Below are 16,191 nucleotides of genomic sequence, written 5' to 3' on the forward strand. Positions count from 1 at the left end.
TGTTTTGTACTATTTGTTGCAACCGTTAGATTATTAACCACATGGTTCATTATTATTGACAGTCTGGCGACCTGAATTTTCTTCACCAGGTTTTACTGTTTCACGAGAATTGTGAGAATTCACTCTAGAGAAGGTATATCTGATGATGTACCGTTACTAATAAAATAACAATTGTTTAATTTTTTTGTTATTTCAACTTTTGGCCGTTGTCACACTGATGACAGGCACCCGATTGAACTGGTGATGAAGCGGTGGAATTATACAGCATAAACATCAATCATTCACACTGCGTTGGCTTGTTACAAATTGCACAGGTTTTTCACGCGTGTTGTGCTATAGATTTTTCTAGGAGTCATGAATTACGTATTTTTGTGGATTGCGAAAGAAAATCATTGAATTTAATGGAACGACTCGCAGAATTTCTTCCCTCAGACAATCGTCATTTCGAGCCTGTGATTTTATTGGATTCATTAACAATAACAGTAATAATAATTCCCAAAGTAATTTCAATCGATTGATAATATCATGAGATGAATAGAATTATAAATTTTCATCGTTCCACGGTAACAGCAATATCCTCACGATATAAAATTACACGATAATTGAAGAATAATCGAATCATCAAATCGATAACTAAACAGAATCCCAAATAATATGATAAAACTTATGTACCAAGTTTTTCGGTTGTAAATGGTGTTCAATTGAGCATGCGTCATGAATTTATTATACGACGAACGAATAAAATTATAAATTTTCTCGAGTTGGAGAATTTTTCCCAGAGGACCATTTTAGCCTGCGGTCCATTTTAGATAAGTGGAATGGAGTTGGTTGGTTGGTGTTGCTGTTGTATATCGTTCTTTCTCTATTTGGTGCGACGCGGTTTTTGCGAATTCACTCTAGTTCAACGTTGCGCGTTCACTCGCAGCTTCAATCTAACGAGTCGTATTGCCAGCTAACTCGTTTATTCGTTTATATACTACATAACGTGTGGGAAAGAGAGCGAGTTTGTCGAAGCCAAGTACACGGGCTCGATGTGCCACTATACCGCACCCTCAACTACGCAAATATTCGAATCCCTCGAGAAATAGACCACAGAAAATATACAGCAATTTTTATTTTCCTGTGGTTTATTAAGTTCGCTGGGTTTATTAACACGTTTTCAATGCGAACTTTTTTTTCCCGGTATATTTTTTCTGCCGAAAATTCGTCACCGCACGGTATTAATATATTAATTGGTCTTATTATTTTTTCAATTTTTAACTTGCATTTTCTGACACTCTACGTATGTTAAGAAAAATTCAATGAAACACCAAAAAAATCGCGGTAAAAGTAGATGGAAATAATGTTTTTTTTTAATTCTATAGAGACTGCTGAGAACAATAATAATTATTATCCGGAAATTAAATGCCGATAAAAAAGTAAAAACCTAATTAAAGTTGTCTCAGTAATAAAGTATCATAAACACTTGGAAATTTTTTTTCAATATTCTTATTTTATTGTTTTGAAATGGCGAGTTAATCCAATTTGGTAGCGAAGAGGAAGAGGATGCTATTTCGATTTATTTTATTGGAGAGAAAAAGAAATACCTCTGGAATTGAGGGATTTCAAGAAAAAAATTCCCATAAATTTGAGACTTTCATTGAGAATTAGAGAACAGCCAGAATTCGCGTTAATCTGATTATCGCTTTGCTACCGAGAGCAAACACTTTTTAATTTATTTTTCATTGAAATCACTCGCAGCTTCAATCTAATCTCACTTCACGTACACTGCTAGAATTTTTTTCTAATTCCGTGAATATGAGTAGCTACATTGAAGAAAAATATTAATTCCATTATATATCCAATGTTTCATTTTACAAAAAAATTGAGTTAAAAAAATATATATCACTCCCGCGTTTTCTCATTATTTAATGTTTCACGAAATTTCAAGGTGGTGCGAACATTTTTCTGTTTATACACGTAAATATTTCGTGAAAATTACGGAACTTTCAATTCATTTACCGATTGGATAATCGACTGTAAAAATTTGAGTGACGGTATCGTAATTTTTCACAGATAATTCAGATAAAAATGACGGAACACCGCAGAAAAATTCCGTAACGGTAGATAAAAATTACGTGACAGTTCCGTAAAATGTCCGCCAACCACATTTCGCTCCGAGATTACGGAAAAGACACGTAATTTTATTGAATATTTCTCTCCATGTGTAAAAAATTGGTATGGGTGCGGAACATCCTTAACGTATTTAGTCTCCTCGAGAATTGTATGATTTTCAACGAACGGTAATATTCATTGGCGTAATATAATCACCGGTAGATAAGACGATAGTCGGGGGAAATGAGGAATGACTCCACCTCGTCTTTGTCTGGGGTCGTTATCGGCGTCGCTGACGATGCTTGAGCAATGGCGAGACGCCATGAAATAGTACACGACGTCGTCACGTCAGGGCGCTTTGTTGTACCAACTATTCGTAAGGAAAACGTGCACCGGGAGTTGGGACTATTTGAAAGATTTCCGGGGAAGTGGACGAGAGGTACCAGAGAGCTCCAGAGAGTTCTTGCTGACGTTAATCGGTCACTGGTCATCACCGCTTCCACATCTCTCCTCCACTCTTCATTCATAACTGGACATTGAGTCCAGTTGTTGAATAAACAAAAATGTTGCATAACATTATTTTTCATTCAAATCAAAATTCATTAGTGATTTCATTTAATTTTCATTTTATTCGAGTCGTGGAATTTTTATCAGTTTCTCCCGGTATTTGATTACTCGGTTTTATAACTAACGCGCGTGAATTCTGGTGCAGCAATTACAATTAGAGGTAAGAATTTAGGTTGTCTGAATTTTTCGCTCGATGCAATTTTAATTTTTGGTGAATTGAAATTTATCTAATGGCGCAATGGAATAATGGATATACCCCTGACAGCTGCACAGGATTACGACCACTTGTTATCGGTTTTTTGTTATTTTAGTTGCAGTGTTTCTATGTCGGTTTAATTGTAGAGTGACTTCTGGCAGTCAAGTGCATTTCAACAATTCCAACAATTTTAGTTAGTCATTGAGACATTTGATTTTTAAACCGGAATTCCAGTTGTTACGTCATTTTCTTTCGAATCATGATACATCAGTTGAAGGACGTTATACACCCTAATTGGGAGTAAAAAATGAATTCTTATGGTGGAGTCGATACCAGTGGAGAAAGTACAGAAAAAAAATCCGTGTCTAACCAATCATGGTGAACTTGAATCGTGTGTGTCTGTCAGGGTTTAATTCAACAATTTATTTTTCAAGAGGTAAAACTTTTTCTATCGATGGTGAGGAAAATATTTCATTAGATCGGATGACTCTTGAAAAATTTTTCCATTTCCGTATATTGATTAGTGTTATTATTCTGCTCAATTTTTAACTTGCATTTTCAAACACTTAAGTCTATTAAGAATATTCATGACAAGTTAATTCCGTCGATTATTAAAAAAACTCTCATCAATTAAATATATATCATTGAAGAGATATTTAAAATCTATAAACGTTGCTCGGAATAATAGTAATAAATAACCAGCGATTAAATGCTGATAGAAGAGTAAAAGCCTGATTGAATTTGTCTCGTTAATGAAGTATCATAAACACTTGGAACTTTTATCGCAATATTCGTATTTTATTGATTTGAAATGGCGGGGTAATCCTATTTGGTAGCGAAGAGACAGAAGGTGATATTTAGATTTATTTCCGACAAGAGAAAAATAAATATCTCTGAAATTGAGGGATTCGGACAAATAAAGGAATAAATTCTAGACATTCATTGAGAACTAGCGAATATTTTCTTGAAGAGAAAAAGAATTATCTCTAAAATTGAGAAATTGGGAGAAAAAAAAATCTCATAAATTCGAGACTTTCATTGAGAATTAGAGACCCACCAAAATCGGCGTTAATTGAATCATCGTTTCGCTACCGAAAACAAACACTTTGTAATTTATTGCTCAGTGAAATAACTTTTGCTATTAATTCTTTTAGCTTGAATGTTGATATATTTTCCTTGAAAGTTCCATACGATTAGCCTTGTCTATCATTTACAAAAACAATTTTTTTCCGTTATCAAAATTAGATGGTCCACCAACCAAATCCATTTGAATATATTAGTTCTTCCTAAATATCCCGGGGCTATTTTTTTACTCTCATTGCCTTGGGGAACGAAGCACTTTTCAAATTTGGATCATTATCAATCTGTAGGCGCAAATCCATTTTTTCCATTTGTTGGATCGAATTTTCGCGTGGGTAAACTCGTTTGTTACCTTCACTCTTAATACCTGTCATTAACTTTTTACCAATACATTTTTTTTTGCTTTAATCTAGACAAATTCACTGACATTAAATCCCTGGGATAATGAATATCGATTTAGAACGCAAAATAGCCGCTTCAAATTGAGAACAATTCTGCGCTATCAACGGAAATAGAAACGGAATATTATCCGATTTTGTATCGTACAGACTATTGAGGCAAAGAAACCTGATTAATTTCAAATGAAAAATTTAATTGCTCTGTTTATTTCATAAGTTTGCGTAAAACCATCGGATCGTTTCCTGGCGATAAAATAACAACATACAATCGTAAATTCACAAAACATTTGATCTCTCTGGGAATTTTTTGTAATTAGAACATTTCGTTATAATTTATCGGAATTTTCATTACAATTAGCTTGACTTGTTGACAGAAAATAAACAATACTAACTACGCGGTTGATTTACGACACTTGGGGAATAGATGGTCATTTGAGGGAACTACTCGGATTTCCTTAATGAGTCACAAAGAGGTCTTATCCGATACTTCTACAATGTACCCTTCATAACCGTAACATGAGCTTAATAATCCCGGCATATTTATTCCAGTGTTTATCGTTGACTCTCAACGATAGTAAAGATTCTCGAATCATTTCGGAGAATAGTGCAGTCGACGGTTACATATTTACATTACCACTTCCTTTCATTTCCTCTGACTGACTTGATTGTTTTATCCGAATGAACGTGTCTTATTTCAACGGTTCACTCGATGAGTGAAAGGAGAACGCATAAAAAAATCGATTTACTCTCTTCGTCTTGTCGTTTGTTTATAATTTTTTTTTTTCGGCTGGATGGTCCAGGGGTCGTAAAAGTGAAATGAATTTTTTAAACGTTTATTCTTTGTGGAATGTTTTATTATTGTTTGAGTTTTATAACCCAGTGGTGGTGAAGGACAATGAACATATTACTGGAGTACTCCGGTATTTTAGGAACGGAATATTGAGAATAAAAATTAAAGCAAATAAACAGATGAATAAATGACGAGTTTATATTGTTATTACGTGGCGAATAATAAAGTTGATCGCTCGGGACTCGTTTTATTTTTTAGTAGAAAAATTAAAAAGGACGAAATTAAATTTGAGTGTTCACAGAAAAAATATGTTTAACGCAAAGAAATAGAAATTTAAATCGGGATTAGCACAAAACTTTAATTTGGAGAGGAAATATTGAATCAAGTACAATATCCTCCATTTATTCCGTAGATCCCACAATAAACAGATAAGAATTATGCAAAACCTCAATTTTATGAGAAGTAGTTTAACCCGCTTATCTCTAAAGTGACATCAGTCAACTCATTCTCCAGTTATGAATTTTAACTGCGGGATATGCCAGATGATGTTGAATCCCCATAACTAGTTCAGTGTACTCGAAAAAAAAAATGAAAATACTTAAAATACTTTTCCGCCAGTACTCAATACCAGATGGGTATTGATTCCATTACTTAACAAGTACTCATTTTATTTATCAAGAGTTCTCCAAATACTTGCATCGTAATTCCAACAAGTGCCACACACTTAAAATGTAAATATTCATATACATTTCATTGCGCCAGGTGAATTCACTTGGAAAAGTACTTTTTCAATTTTTACTTTTTTTTCAGTATACGTTTACTATAGTGTACATTCTTGCAGTGTACCTTTGATAAGGTATAAAAAGATTTACCGCTCGTCGACTCAGACAACTCCACACTTGTGTGACTGACCCAGTCATCCGTGGGAAATTATTCCTGGATTTGAATTAGACGCCATCGGACACACGAGTTTAAACTATTCCGGTAATAGTATCATAGAGTGTTGTATTCTAGAACTATACCATTCTCGGTTAATTTACGGATCTATTGTTTTCACGGGAGAACTTTTCCCATGCACGAGCCATTTTATTCAATTACTATATCCTTACGCATACCCGTAACAAGATGATCTATTCATTTCTTCATAATTAACAATTTCATCATTACTTGGTACTTAATTGCATGGGTGACAATATATTTTTATTGGATCACTTTCACTCAAATTTTTCCTATTAAACTGCAACTTGCGCTCTTTCCTATTCACTGTTTAGGTTAATTGGGGAAAAAATAGTAGGGAATGTTGACTGTTTGTATGGATAAATTTTTTTTTCACTGCGAATTAGGAAATAGTGTAATAGAAAGTAACAATGATGGCTTCCTTATACAGATCAAAGTTGTAGGCGCTGATTCGTCACGCAATCTAGAACGAACAGACATACTTATTACATCTCATATAACCTGGATACATTGCCTTGTGTACACTTATGCCAACTGGCCAGTTTAATCCACTGCTTTGATAGTGTGTTATAACCAATGCGACAGACATCTAATTATCGGGACTTTCGAATCACAAGATCACTGACCACACGTGTTGAATTTAGTCGGTAATTTTCATAAATTCCATTTTCAAAGACATTTTTCTGATAACGTCAATCTTAATTACTATTCATTCAAGCAATCCCTTTGTCGTATGCTTCATGGGTATATTACGAATAGCGAATGAAGTTGTCAATTTTTTTCAGCGGAAATATTGTAAAATTTTCTTTTTCACGGTACGAAATGATTGATGAAGCCATTCGAGTGAAAGAATTATTTTTGCTGCCGGCTGAAAAAATAAAATTATACTGCTATCAATAATTCTCTCCACGCTATAATTATTTCATTCACTCGGTAATTAGTTCTTAGCGGGATTAAGCTATGTACGAGCAATTAGTCAATTTAAAATTAGCAAATCATCAAATTATGCCATTTTAGACATACTCTAGAAATTGATGTATCCTATGGATTCACTTTCGCGAAATATTGTTTATAATTACGGGTCATTGTCAGTGATTTTTGCTGTTTGTAATTTAAAGGTTGAGCTGAGTAATAATCACATATTCCACGAACTCTGCCTTCACCATTTACCTGGCTCCCCCTTTTCATTAATTACAAGTTGAACGCGATAATCATAAATAACAGTGATCCAAGAATGTAACATTTCCGGAATGCACAACTCTATTTCATTTGAAATTTATATTTCTCAATCATGAGCGGAAAAAAATATGAATACGAATAGTATATTATTATATTCTTTTCAAGTGCAATTTACTTTCTTTCGAGAAGAATGCAACGCTTTTTGCTAGTTTTCTATTCCGCAATGAATAGTTTGAGGATATTTACATTCTATAGTCATAAAATGGAAATATTTTAATTAAGAGAAAAATATGCGGGATGCAATTTTTTTTTTCGTCATTATTTATCCTATTATTGTTATCATTGCTTCTAAAATGTGCGAGGAGATTCCTCTGGGCAATTCTTGATTTGATCTGGCGCCTCCATCTTGATCGTATACATAGCTATGTACTCTTAACAGCCCCTGGGAACGATCTCGCCATTTCTATAATACTATCCGCGCCGCTCTACAAAGTAACCCGTATATGCTGTTACGTTATCGATATAATTAATTGGTATCGGGGTCTGCTTGTGCGTGGTGGATCTTGCAGAAGCTATCGATTTTATTACAATCGGCAGTGGAGATCGTGAGGATTTTCTCACCTCATCACTTATACCGTTAGACTAGTCACTATTGTACAGGGAATGAACTTGTTTCTACCATTTTAGGGTGAGGGAAATTTTCATCATTTAATTTTAATTGCTGGCTTGTACATTCGAACTCGCTTGATTAGCATGGAATCAAGGAAGTTTTGTCCTCTTTTATTTCTGTCGAGTGTGTCGTAATGTCTGACTTTTAATTCTCCACTATCTGGTTTTTCCTCCTCTTTCTTCAATTTTCTTGAACTATTTTTATTTTTTCATTGGGAGATAAGCCTCTTTATTTAATTTGTTTTAAGAGATGTTTTAAGTTTTTTCATCAGGTTATTATGCAATCGAAATCAGATAATTGATTCATTAACGTAATGACCTGAATAATTAACAAATCATTCTCTTGCCGAATTCAGTATAGTTTTCTCCCTGATGAAAAATGAAAAATTATATCAAATATACAATGGGCTTTTAGTGTAATTTCCTGGTTCTTGTCTATAATGACTATTTTATCAAAATAATTCATTATATTTGATATATGATTTTGAAATATTGGATTGTTTTTTCATTTGTTATTCCGCATTTAGAGGAGTTTGGAGGAAATTGGTGATGGTTTCACTGCATGGAGTCAGTCATTCTTCACGTTTGGTCATCTGTAATACGATATATTATCATTGATTACACTGACACACAGATTTAGCGGTGTAAGGGCTGTCACTACGTCATATAATCACCTTTTTACACTTCTCCATGGAGATGACAAGATAACTGCGAGTTGATCAAGTTGTCTTTATGGAAGGGGTTGGTGTGATGTGCCGTAGTGGTAGTTCTTGCACTGTCCACATCATCGATCACCATGGATATTTCATTTTTATTCCTAATGGTCATCATAATGAGGCACGTTTTATATTTTATTCCAATATTTATTCATTCTGTCATGCGTTTTATCATTTTATTATTGATATCATGTTTTGTTGAAAGAGTTATGGTTATGCGCATGTAATTCATCAAGTATTTGATTGATTGATTAAATAAAATAAAAACATTGATGGGTGGTGGACAGGGAGAGAGCGGGCAAAATGGACCTCTGAAAAAATTTTATTTGTGATGATATTGATCACTTTTGCGCGATTAAAATCTCGTTTGGACAGTCCGAATTCATGAGCATATTTTTCATTATTCATATCAAGTCATTATTGCAAAAACAATTTGTCTTTTTGATATGGTCCATTCTACCCGCGTGGTCAATTTTTTTAATCGCAATTTTTTAATATTGAAAATTCTACATGGTTGGCGAAATTTTATTCAGTCATTGAAACATTTTTTATGAAATTATTGTGGTTTCTTGGAATGAAAATGGCGTTCGAGCGAGAATTTTGTGTTTATATTTTTTCGCCTTCATTCGTCATTACAAGTATAAGATTTTTATTCGAATTATTTTTTTGTTAGTATAAAAATTGTATTTTCTATCATTCTCTTTTTTTGCAAAAGTTTGTTGATAAACGTCAAGTTTTTAACTCAATGTCTGTAATTTTCAAAAAAAAAATGTCATTCCACGTAATAGCTTGTAAAGATCGCAGCGTTAATTTTCCATTAAGATAATTTTTTTATTTGTGATTGAATGCAGTTTAACGTAATGACTAGTTTTTACATTAACTTCCAAAAAGAAATTCTAATCTCGATTGTTACTCCTGCATCGTCCCCTTCTCATATCCAACTTTCCTATAAATAATTTTCTGAAAAATTGCAATATTCTTCTCAGTGAGGCGAACGTATTTACAAATATCCGATAAGAATCGTAAAAATACAATAAACTCCACACTCATTTCTCCTTCCAAATAAACTTTTGGTTGCACTCGGTGTGTATTGAATTCCGATGAGAAATGAGAAAAGTTTGTTATTGTTCGGTCGACCGCCCTGTAACCACCAAGTTTATTTTTCTCTCCCTCCAGAATGCATTGTCAAAAGAGAATTCAATCTTTGATCGTGATTTTTGGTGAGCCACATTGCAGTTTATAAATCGCTTTTCTCTCGGTTCATTGACTCTCGCCAAGTCGTTAGATAAATATTGCTTATCTCGACGGCTGAGTTTATTCAATCCGGTATTAAGAGTCACTCTCGCACGTGCCTATCACCAGGGGATAACTTTCAACGATTAAAGAAAGGGGTATAATCTCCAGAGAAATTTCTAAGTCAAATGTTTCATACCGAATTAGTAAACCGCTGACCCGCATCCCCTTGAAAAATCGCGCCAATTTTTCTTACCCCATCAACTTGTTATCGTAATTTCTCAATGCGAACAAATTCTTGTAAAGACTTAATACCGATTAATTAAGTGGATGAATAAAACATGCGTGATGAACGAGATTCTAATGAGTTAATTTATCTACAACGCATGAAGGAGCGTGTATGGGGTGAAATAAATGCTCATGGCTACGAAGAATGATAAAAATTCATCGATCCATCGAGTATTTACTGTCCATCGAGTGGAAAGCATTTCGCTGTTCTCGATCGATTATGGAAATAGCTAGGTTGTATGGAACAAACGCGATAGTGCACGAATAGTTTGCGGTTCAAGAAACGCGTATTGCACAGCACAGGCGGAATTCCGGAAGCCCACGAGGACTTTTGCTGGTTTAGTACCGTTATATCGTCCAAGTGGAACATTATAAGTCTAAAATACTGATGTTAAATTTGTCCTCGAGTGAATAATCGATAATGTTGGGTGAACAGTACTCAAGGAAAATTGACGTAGACAATTGATACTTGAGTGGTTGAGAACTTGAATTATTGGATATCGCGAAATGAAATTCAAGTCATTCTCTCAATTATTTTTACTGAAAAAATAATCTCTTTGCAATTACAAACGTTTTAATTGTTACGGTCATCTATAATTCAATCAACATCATTCTTTGTTCTCCAGAGAGGGAAGAACAGTTAGGTTGTACACCATTGCTTTTATAATCATGTGAAATTGTTTTTCTCCAGACAATTACAAAGTGGAATGAGTTTCTGATTAATGCTGTGAATTACTCGAAAGAAATCACGAGTTTGTAAATACTTGATTGTTGATATTCTCCAACTCGTTTATTTATATTTTACGAGGAATGGAAAAAATAATATTCACATTCAAGCCAATTGCAATTCTCTTATTCCAATCAATACTCCAACCAATTGGATGAATCAATCCTTTCTGTTGGAAGACATCAATTGCTGGCGCAATAAAAACAAAAAGTCACAAATTGAAAAGGAGACGACCTGTCTGCCCCAGCCCCTTTCGAGACATTGAAAGAACAGATGATAATTGAAAAGAATAGAACAAATAATGGATTTCATGGAATTCCCATTTAGAATCCTAATCTATTTTTGTTGAAACTAGAGAAACAATGAGAACCCAATACACATTGTTCAAACACTCTACCTACTTAGTACTTCTTCAGTAGTAAGTACTCAATATCATCAACTACTTGCTGATTTATTCAAATTAATCCAGCGTAATTAGATGGTGTGGAAAATAATTCCGAGGAATTGAGAGTTCTAATCGAGTGGAGATTGCTTCTCATAAACCGACTGATTGCACTTTACTGGCGTTAATTCGGATTAAAAAAGAAATAGAGTGGATTGCGTGATTGGTACATAAAACTAGTAGTGTACATGGTGAAAAGGAAGATAGGCGTCTTGGTTTGTAAGTGGAGTCCAAGTCAATGGTCTGTGGATGGTTACCATTGGTGTATATACGCGTGACCATGGCACGTGCTTCACTTCTCTCGTTTTCACCAAGTGTATTTTGCGGAGGTGGTTTGCAACCTTCTCTCTGGCCCTGCGTGATTCGTCGGCATTCAACTCTGGGGAAAAGAGTTGCAACAGTGGCAACGAGCTCTCCCGATGTACACGTTCTGTACCGAGATGAGAAAGGGGAGAGATAAAAAAAAAATGGATTTCTCCATGTGATGAGTGATGGAGTAACTACTGTGCGTTCGTTTGTAATTTGAAAAAAAAAATCAGCTTCAGTAGTGCAATGGCAGGATGATTGTTGTTATTCTTTAACTTCAAAGAATGGTATCGGGGGATGATGTGGGAATGCACATAATTTTTTTTTTAGTTTCTATGGACGAATATTACTGATATTAAAAGTACGCGTTTCAAATTGAGAATACGGACGCAACTGTTACGAATGAAAAAATTATGAAATCGGGAGGACGGTTTAGCTTTCAGTTGAAGAAAAATGGATTTGGTTATTGTCAATTTTTTTTTCTTAAAGGTAAAGGAGCAGTGGAGATAATTATATATTTGATTATAGTTACTGTCATTTAGAAATTAGGGGGTTCTATTTTTTCACAGTTTTTTTTTCATTTCTCAAGTCAATTTATTTCACTCTCCACGAAATTTAAAGAGTAAATCCGCCTTTTCAGGGAAATTTAAATCCTCACGTTTAACTTTTATTAAATGAAAAAAAAATAGTATCCGAAAGTTCAGCGTGAATATCTCGGAATTGCCTGAAACGTAAACATTTCCTATACCCAACGGAATTATTTTTTATGTCCATCATTATGTTTACGATCTCAAACGACTTCTTTAGCCAAAAACCCGTAAAATTTGCCTAACGTTAACTTCCATTTTGAAAATCATTACTCTAAAAATTGTAATTTACAATCTCAGAGTACCTATTAGTTTTTGTGAGCACTCGTTTCTCCGTCTCATTCAACCATTCATTCAAACTCGCACATTCACATTGCATCACATTACAAAAATACATATCACTTTTTTCCTGGCGAGTGGGTAACTGGAGCAAAAATGAATCTTTCTCCGTATAAATGCATTTGAATTATACCCCAGAGTGACAATTGCAATCAGAGAAATTCAAATACCATCGGTGGGATTGAACGGTTTTTTTAGAGTATATATAAAGTAAAAGTGGAAAAAAAAACATGAGAGGGGCAGGCGCCCAGTCACGAACATCACGAAGTTACCGATAAAATATCTATAAGTATCACGATTCGTCCAGTTCCGTTGGCTAGTGGCTGATGGACATTTAATTGGAGTGAAAACTAAAGGTGAATCTTGAAAACACTGGGCGTACAGTGATATAATTTGATTAACAATCCACCAAAATTCACGGAGAGAAATATGTAATAAAAAATTACATCTTTTCCGTCATTTCGGAGCGAAACCCCTGAAAAAATTAATTATGGTTCAGGGCAATCAAGTCAAGTTATAAATTTTTCGTTTTTTGCTGGGCACCAAAGAGATTTTTCCATGTTAATGATTATGCTGTTGATTCGCGGGGAGAAATTCATTTTAAATTCACCTGAGTGGAGGCCTGAGTGAAATTTATATAACGTTGAAAAATTATGAAAAATGGGAATTTACACTCAACGTTATATAATTTTTAGGCAGATTTTCAGGTAGAATTTTTGAACTGCTTTGTTATTATTCATAGGATAATGTTTTAAACAAGTTATCTCCGTGTATCGAGCATAATTTGCTTTGTTATTTAATCATATGAGATTTCTTATGTAAACTCTTGTGGAAATGAAAGCCAAGAAAATTTCAAATTTTCAAAAATCGTGTAATCAACGAATACATTTATCATAATGGTATTCCAGTCCTGATAAGATAGCAGTAAGATAAATATTTTAATCTATGATTAAAGACATTTCCGTAATTGTCATTTCTAAAGATAACGAAACGTTTGAAAATTCTTCTATCATCTACGACAATGATGGAACAAGGAAAAAATATGAAATGGAGATTTCTATTCGGTTTACATCACATTCGGAAAAAGAGTTCCTCAATCAGCCACGAGAATAGACTGACGGTTATGCTAATCGTTTTCCTCCTTTGAATTATCAGACATTAGCCACAGTGGACAGGTATCGACTTGCAATAAATTTTTAAATGCAAATCCAGCATATCCCAGGCAAAGGCAACAGATAGGGATCGGTCTCCCCATCGGTTTCGAATAATTGCGGAGGAGTAAAACGGCAGGAGAATCTACCAGTTGTATATCTATAAGAAAATATATGTCTTTGCAACGGTGGAGTCTTCCATGGGGTTAATATACAAGTACATATATACTATTCTACGCATATAAAATATGGGAGGGCCGGGCAAACTGGAACACTGAGGAAAAACTGTTTGCTAATAACTTAACAATTAATTTTCATAATTCTTACTTCGATTCATTAAAGAATTTCGTAATTATTGTGTCATCGGTCGGTATTTCCGGGTAAAATATTATGGTTTTTTTAATTCGGTTTCTCTTAAATTGTCAGATTAGCAGACTTGTTAGTGAAAAAAGTTGTTGGAAAGAAATTGGAGGCATTTTTAAGGTTCATTTTATCCGTGGGGTTCATTCTGACGTTCTCTAGTGGGCAATGGGATAAGAAACGACGAGGACAAGTCCGTCATTCAGTTAGATCTCCCGCATCGCAACTTGCTAGTGTTTACGCTTGTTTCTCTCATTGTATTATGTTTATTGTGCTGATTTATTTAACCCGAGAAAGAGGGAGTGCGCCCTGACCATTACTGACGGACACGAGAGGACACATGGTGGGATGCACTGGTGTTCATTCCCATGGATAATAAATTCGCGTGCCGCCTCGTCGTGAATCGCCGCTAGCTGTAAAAGGAGTTGAGCCCTTTAAATGCTAATTTCACTCGATTCGATGTCGATTAATCGTTACCAGCGATTTACCTAAAACCCCTTTGGCATCTATATTTTTTATTCGTCAGTACTAATAATTTTTTTTCATTAATTCCCTATTTTTGTCTTTCGAGTGGAAAAAGTTTTTTTTTTCCACTTTTCAATTATCGGTTTTTATATTGAGTTTTTAATGAATACCTGGAGGTAATGAATGAACACTATTTCAATGATCTCTGTGGGGAGTGAAAAACTTGAAGTTTGCTCTTTTTGCTTCAAGAGTTTGATTTTCTGTTTCTCCATCGAGCGGAATAATTATTGAAATTGTTGACGCGTTGAACACGGTCAATTAGTATGTGGGCAACAAGCTGTTTACTCGGTTTATTTTCAAATGAAAAGCTCTTCTCACGGTACGTGATGATACTTATCTCGGGAGTTTATTTTCGATATTCGTATGGAATTGGTTAAGTGGTATTACGCGCTGTTTACTCGGTGGAATTCACATTTTCGAGGGGATTAGCTGAGATTCTACGATAGCAACTTTTGAATTAAGAACTCGGATGTATTAGTTTCATTGAAATATTTTTAATTACTTAATTCGAGCATTCGTCAGCATTTTTATCTGCAATAATGGAAAATATCGCAATTACCCCATCACTCTTCATTAATGAGAGTGGCCATTTCATCCAAAGCAAGTGAATAAGCATTTTTTCAACTGAATATTGCAATTACTCCCATCAATTAGCAAATTGTTTTTCAATGAATTCCCATTTTTCAATATTTATCTCAGTATTTTCATCTTGCATTTCCCATTTTTTTCTTGTATCATAAAAATTAATCGTAAATACTAAATAAATAAATTCAATTTCCTCTCTATGAAATGAGAAAATGAAACTAAAGCTCCAGTGACACATGTAGTTCAATCGAATATGTTTTAAAAGTAGTTTCTCCCTTAAACGCATTTACAGGAATGGTAAACTGATAATTCAAGTGCTCAAGCCACTCCCGCCATTTCTCTTTCCCTCCATCCCTTTTTTTTAAATTCCTCTTTATCATGGCTATAGAGACTGTAACACCCATTGGTTTAATTAATCGATTGTAGGCCCATAAGTGCTGATCATGGAAGCAATGTTCAATAAGCGCGTGCATGAGATTGCGCACGCGAATCCTTAAAGCAATAACGATCGCACTGAAAATCGCACCGTATGAGCTACACGCGATCCACATAACCATGATCCTGAAAAGATCTATGATTTCACGTGATGGCGATACTTGATCCTGAGGTTACATGACTCTAAGAGGGTAGTAATATTTCAGATAGGTCGTATCTCACTGTGTTGTGATCGTTAGGCTAATATTGTAGTTATAACTTGGAGTCGGTACGCCCCGGAGGTCCTTACCAATTACACGCTCGCCCGCGTCTTAATTGCACAGTGCCCTGTACCTCATCGCGAATCAACTCTCCACGTACATGCATATCGTCTTTTAATTGTTGCCTTTGACTCGATCAATAATTAACCGTCAATTAGTGTTCGATTGTGTCGAGATACTGTCAAAAAAAAAAATCCTACACTGTTGAAAATTTATTGAAATTTCAGCCACTTCAGAGGTTCAATTCAATTAAACGTGAAAATTTTCTCTGACTTGTTTCCTTTGATTCCAACAGTAATTAATGATC

At 34.6% G+C, this 16,191-nt stretch overlaps 1 protein-coding gene across 7 annotated transcripts in view; it reads left to right on the forward strand.

Annotated features, from left to right (window-relative positions):
• The window catches only part of Prosap (prosap), a 100,512-nt gene that overhangs the window by 13,932 nt on the left and 70,389 nt on the right, over positions 1 to 16,191 (forward strand). Inside the window, exons 1-2 of one of the 7 annotated variants that reach the window (XM_011308486.1) lie at positions 2,632 to 2,821; positions 5,936 to 6,109. The exons of 5 other annotated variants lie outside the window; for them this stretch is intronic. The gene's annotated coding sequence lies outside the window, so the exon portion shown is untranslated. Of the gene's footprint in view, positions 1 to 2,631; positions 2,822 to 5,935; positions 6,110 to 16,191 lie in introns of those variants that run through there. One more of the 7 variants, XM_011308487.1, reaches the window with a different exon arrangement.

The sequence above is a fragment of the Fopius arisanus genome, unplaced genomic scaffold (assembly GCF_000806365.1).
Source record: "Fopius arisanus strain USDA-PBARC FA_bdor unplaced genomic scaffold, ASM80636v1 scaffold00060, whole genome shotgun sequence".
NCBI lineage: Eukaryota > Metazoa > Arthropoda > Insecta > Hymenoptera > Braconidae > Fopius > Fopius arisanus.